The following is a 6,270-nucleotide window of genomic DNA, read 5'->3' as shown; positions in this document are numbered from 1 at the left end:
TGGTGGCAAAAACAGGACACATTACTATCTGAATGGCCAAAAATTAGGAAAGGCGAAATTGCAGTGAGACCTGGGTGAACTCATACCCAGTCACTAAAGGTAAGCATGCAGGTACAGCAGGCACTAAAAAAGTCAAGTGGTATGTTACATAGAACATAGACATAGAACATAGAACAGTACAGCACAGAACAGGCCCTTCGGCCCACGATGTTGTGCCGAGCTTTATCTGAAACCAAGATCAAGCTATCCCACTCCCTATCATCCTGGTGTGCTCCATGTGCCTATCCAATAACCGCTTAAATGTTTCTAAAGTGTCTGACTCCACCATCACTGCAGGCAGTCCATTCCACACCCCAACCACTCTCTGCGTAAAGAACCTACCTCTGATATCCGTCCTGTATCTCCCACCACGAACCCTATAGTTATGCCCCCTTGTAATAGCTCCATCCACCCGAGGAAATAGTCTTTGAACGTTCACTCTATCTATCCCCTTCATCATTTTATACACCTCTATTAAGTCTCCCCTCAGCCTCCTCCGCTCCAGAGAGAATAGCCCTAGCTCCCTCAACCTTTCCTCATATGACCTACCCTCCAAACCAGGCAGCATCCTGGTAAATCTCCTCTGCACTCCTTCCAGCGCTTCCACATCCTTCCTATAGTGAGGTGACCAGAACTGCACACAATATTCCAAATGTGGTCTCACCAAGGTCCTGTACAGTTGCAGCATAACCCCACGGCTCTTAAACTCCAACCCCCTGTTAATAAAAGCTAACACACTACAGGCCTTCTTCACAGCTCTATCCACTTGAGTGGCAACCTTTAGAGATCTGTGGATATGGACCCCAAGATCTCTCTGTTCCTCCACAGTCTTCAGAACCCTACCTTTGACCCTGTAATCCACATTTAAATTTGTCCTACCAAAATGAATCACCTCACATTTATCAGGGTTAAACTCCATTTGCCATTTTTCAGCCCAGCTTTGCATCCTATCTATGTCTCTTTGCAGCCTACAACAGCCCTCCACCTCATCCACTACTCCACCAATCTTGGTGTCATCAGCAAATTTACTGATCCACCCTTCAGCCCCCTCCTCTAAGTCATTAATAAAAATCACAAAGAGCAGAGGACCAAGCACTGATCCCTGCGGCACACCGCTAGCAACCTGCCTCCAATCCGAAAATTTTCCATCGACCACCACCCTCTGTCTTCGGTCAGACAGCCAGTTGCCTATCCAATCGGCCAACTTTCCCTCTACCCCACACCTCCTCACTTTCATCATAAGCCGACCATGGGGGACCTTATCAAATGTTGACCTTCATAGTGAGAGGATTCAAGTACAGGAGCAAGGATGAATTGTCACAAATATACGGGGTCTTGGTGAGGCCACACCTGGAGTATGGTGTGCAGTTTTGGTCTCCTTATCTGAAGAAGGATGTTCTTGCCCTAGAGGAAGCATAGAGAAGGTTTATCAGACTGATTCTTGGATGGCAGGGATGATGTATGAGGAGAGATTGAACCGATTAGGGTTATATTGCTGGAGCTCTGAAGAATGAGGGGGGACCTCATAGAAACTTATAAAATTCCAACAGGACTAGACAGGGTAGATGCAAGAAGGATGTTCCCGATGGTGGGGGGGTCCAGAACCAGTGGTCACAGTCTGAGGATACAGGGTAAACTGTTAAGGACAGAGATGAAAAGAAATGTCTTCACTCAAAGTGGTCAGCCAATGGAATTCGCTACCACAGAAAGTGAGGTTAAAGCACTGAATATTTTCAAGAAGGAGTCAGATATAGCACTTGGGGCAAAGGGGATCAAAGGATATGGGGGTAAGGCAGGATCAGGCCATTGAGTTGGATTATCAGCCATGATCATAATGAATGGTGGAGCAGGCTTGAAGGAATGAATGTTCTCCTCTTGCTCCTATTTTCTGCGTTCTATGACCTGGCAGGTCAGTCTGTGATGGTACTACTAAACTGAGTGCTCCAGTTGCCTCCCACAGTCCAAATATGTGCAATTTAGGAGGATTGGCCATGCTAACTTGCCCCTTAATGTCAGGGGGACTAGCAAAGTAATACATGAGGTTACTGAAATAGGACCTGGTGAGATTGTTGTTGGTGCAGGCTTGATGGGCCAAACGGCCTCCATCTGCATTGTCGGGATTCTATGACTCTATGATTCACGGGGTCTGAAGTCGATATTGAGGATTTCTAGGGCAACATCCTCCCAACTGTATACCACTGTGTCATGCCATCTGTGTGGCATGACCATGTCAGGCTGTTGCTTGACTAGTCCGTGAGACAGCTCTCTCAATTTTAGCACAAGCTCCAGGTGTTAGTGAGGAGGACTTTGCAGGAACCATAGGGCTGTGTTTGTCATTGCCGTTTCTGGTGCCATGGTTGATGCTGGATTGTCAGTCCGGCTTCATTGCTTTTTATTGACTGTGCAGTAGTTTGGTACAACTAAGTGGATTTCTGGGCCATTTAAGGAGACATTTAATAATCAACCACAGTGGTGAGGGTCAGGAGTCTCTTTTAGGTCACACCAGGAGAGGACGGCAGATTTCCTTCCCAGCCGGACACTAGTGAACCAGATAGGACTTTTACAACAATGGTCACCATTAGACTGTAAGATTGCCCCCTAGAACTTTATTCAATTCAAATTCCACCTTCTCCTATGATGAGATTCGAAAATGGGTCCAACAGGCATTACCTTGCCTATTTGGATTACTAGTGACAATACCACATGATATGGAATATCACCGTTATCCAGTGAAACGTACTTTGTGCACTCGATAGACCAGATGAAGCTTTCACAGTTTTAAAACAGTCTTTATTCACACTATAGCAAGGAAGTCGCAAAGTGGTGTACAGACTTATTGAGTGATACATGGCATGGACAGATACATTTTTCTGATGAAAGATCATCCTGACTCGAAAAGTTGGCTCTATTCTCTCTCCACAGATGCTGTCAGAACTGCTGAGATTTTCCAGCATTTTCTGTTTTTGTTTCAGATTCCAGCACTCGCAATATTTTGCTTTTCTATGTTTGCTAATCTTACAAGTGATTTGCATATATCGATTACAAGTGTACATTTGTTCTGAAGTCATCGATATCCAATTACAACTAATAGTTCTGCTTAATTCATGAAAATAGTAATTCAGTTACAGTCCTTAAACACTTGTCTATCAATAATGATTGATCACGAATGAAACACAGCTACATCACCCAAATATGACACCGACTGTTGTGGCTGTGGCAACCAGCTGTCCTAGGTCAGCTTCTTTGTGTAGTTCAGTGTGAAAACATATTCATAGCAACTTTCCAAGGAACTCTGCACTATACTCTGCATTCCATGATTTTAACGCTTTTAACCCTTTTGCCGCATTAACACTTCCCGGTGTGTAATGTTATTAAGCTGCATATATAAGGTTAAAAATACAGTGTTTGACAAATGTAAATATTGAAAAGAAATGCTGAAACCAAAATAAATCATACAGCATTATCTCTTTAAAAAGCATGTGTCTTTCTGCAGATTTTAAACTGCAGCAGCAGGTTTGCAACGTCTGTATCCAAAGCAGCAGTCAGGGTTCCAACATAGCAAAACAGGCTTTAGAATTGAACAAAAGCTAGCACGCAAAGTCACAGGACCAATGGAATTCAAATGTGAGGTTTGTTGACAGTTTAAAGCCATTCAGATTGCCGGAATACTGTGAGATAATTCCAAGTATTTAAACCCGGACAAGGGAAAATAACCATTAGAGTAAGCTTGCCACCTCTTTAGTCGGAAAGAGGGAGAGGCGAGGCTCTCATATTGAATCGTGCAGTTCAATATATATCTTCAGAAAATCACCATCTAAAGAGAAAGAGATACCAACTCAGGAAGTGTTCCAGGTGAAAGTTCATACTTCCAAAGGATGCCTGGTATTATATTATTTGACAGTGACTATATTCGAAAGGATTTATTTCATTATTCCTGAATGAGTCTTGTAATATTCAAATAGCATTCTATTGGGAGTTTATTTAGCTTGTTAATTGTTTTAATAAGGTTGTCATCGGGTTTAGAATAAAGACCTATTAATTGTTCATGATAGAGAGTGTCAGATCCCGCTTTAATTTACCAAAACCAGTAGCGTCCTATTACCTCACGCACATTCATGTAAGATTACAAAGAAAAAAAATTACAGCACAGGAACAGGCCCTTCGGCCCTCCAAGCCTGCACCAACTATGCTGCCTGACTTAACTAAAACCCCCTACCCTTCTGGGGACCATTTTCCTTTATTCCCATCCTATTCATGTATTTGTCAAGACGCTCCTTAAAAGTCACTACCGTATCCGCTTCCACTACCTTCTCAGGCAACGAGTTCCAGGCACCCACCACCCTCTGTGTAAAAAATCTGCCTCGTTCATCTCCTTTAAACCTTGCCCCTCGCACCTTAAACCTGTTCCCCCTAGTAATTGACTCTTCCACCCTGGGAAAAAGCTTCTGACTATCCACTCTGCCCATGCCTCTCATAATCTTGTAGACTTCTCTCAGGTCGCCACTCAACCTCCGTCATTCCAGTGAGAACAAACCAAGTTTCTCCAACCTCTCCTCAGAGCTAATGCCCTCAATACCAGACAACATTCTGGTAAATCTTTTCTGTACCCTCTCCAAAGCTCCACATCCTTCTGGTAGTGTGGCGACCAGAATTGAACACTATATTTCAAGTGCAGCCTAACTAAGGTTCTATAAAGCTGCAACATGACTTGCCAATTTTTAAACTCAATGCCCCGGCCGATGAAGGCAAGCATGCTGTATGCCTTCTTGACTACCTTCTCCACCTGCATTGCCACTTTCAGTGACCTGAGTACCTGTATACCCAGATCCCTTTGCCTATCAATAATCTTAAGGGTTCTGCCATTCACTGTATATTTCCTATCTGTATTAGACCTTCCAAAATGCATTACCTCACATTTGTCCAGATTAAACTCCATCTGCCATCTCTCCGCCCAAGTCTCCAACCGATCTATATCCTGCTGTATCCTCTGATGGTCCCCATCGCTATCCGCAAATCCACCAACCTTTGTGTCATCTGCAAACTTACTAATCAAACCAGTTACATTTTCCTCCAAATCATTTTTATATATTACAAACAGCAAAGGTCCCAGCACTGATCCCTGAGGAATGCCACTTGTCACAGACCTCCATTCAGAAATACACCCTTCCGCTGCTACCCTCTGTCTTCTTTGACCAAGTTTTGTATCCACCTTGCCAGCTCACTTCTGATCTCATGCAACTTCACCTTCTGCACCAGTCTGCCATGACGGACTTTGTCAAAGGCCTTATTGAAGTCCATGTCGACAACATCCACTGCCCTACACTCATCAATCATCTTTGTCACTTCCTATAAAAACTCGATCAAGTTAGTGAGACACGACCTCCCCTTCACAATCTAATACGTCCACTTATTTCCAAGTGGGAATAAATCCTGTCTCAAAGAATCCTCTCCAATGATTTCCCTACTACTGATGTAAGGCTCACCGGCCTGTAATTACCTGGATTATTCTTGCTACCCTTCTTAAACAAAGGAACAACATTGGCTATTCTTCAATCCTCTGGGACCTCCCCTGTTGATGGTAGTCATAGAACATAGAACAGTACAGCACAGAACAGGCCCTTCGGCCCACGATGTTGTGCCGAGCTTTATCTGAAACCAAGATCAAGCTATCCCACTCCCTATCATCCTGGTGTGCTCCATGTGCCTATCCAATAACCGCTTAAATGTTTCTAAAGTGTCTGACTCCACTATCACTGCAGGCAGTCCATTCCACACCCCAACCACTCTCTGCGTAAAGAACCTACCTCTGATATCCTTCCTATATCTCCCACCATGAACCCTATAGTTATGCCTCCTTGTAATAGCTCCATCAACCTGAGGAAATAGTCTTTGAACGTTCACTCTATCTATCCCCTTCATCATTTTATAAACCTCTATTAAGTCTCCCCTCAGCCTCCTCAGCTCCAGAGAGAACAGCCCTAGCTCCCTCAACCTTTCCTCATAAGACCTACCCTCCAAACCAGGCATCCTGGTAAATCTCCTCTGCACTCTTTCCAGCGCTTCCACATCCTTCTGATAGTGAGGTGACCAGAACTGCACACAATATTCCAAATGTGGTCTCACCAAGGTCCTGTACAGTTGCAGCATAACCCCACAGCTCTTAAACTCCAACCCCTTGTTAATAAAAGCTAACACTCTATAGGCCTTCTTCACAGCTCTATCCACTTGAGT

Source organism: Mustelus asterias, chromosome 25 (genome assembly GCF_964213995.1).
Source record: "Mustelus asterias chromosome 25, sMusAst1.hap1.1, whole genome shotgun sequence".
NCBI classification, from domain to species: Eukaryota; Metazoa; Chordata; class Chondrichthyes; order Carcharhiniformes; family Triakidae; genus Mustelus; species Mustelus asterias.
The sequence above is the reverse complement of the archived record's forward strand: the minus strand, read 5'-3'. Positions refer to the sequence as shown.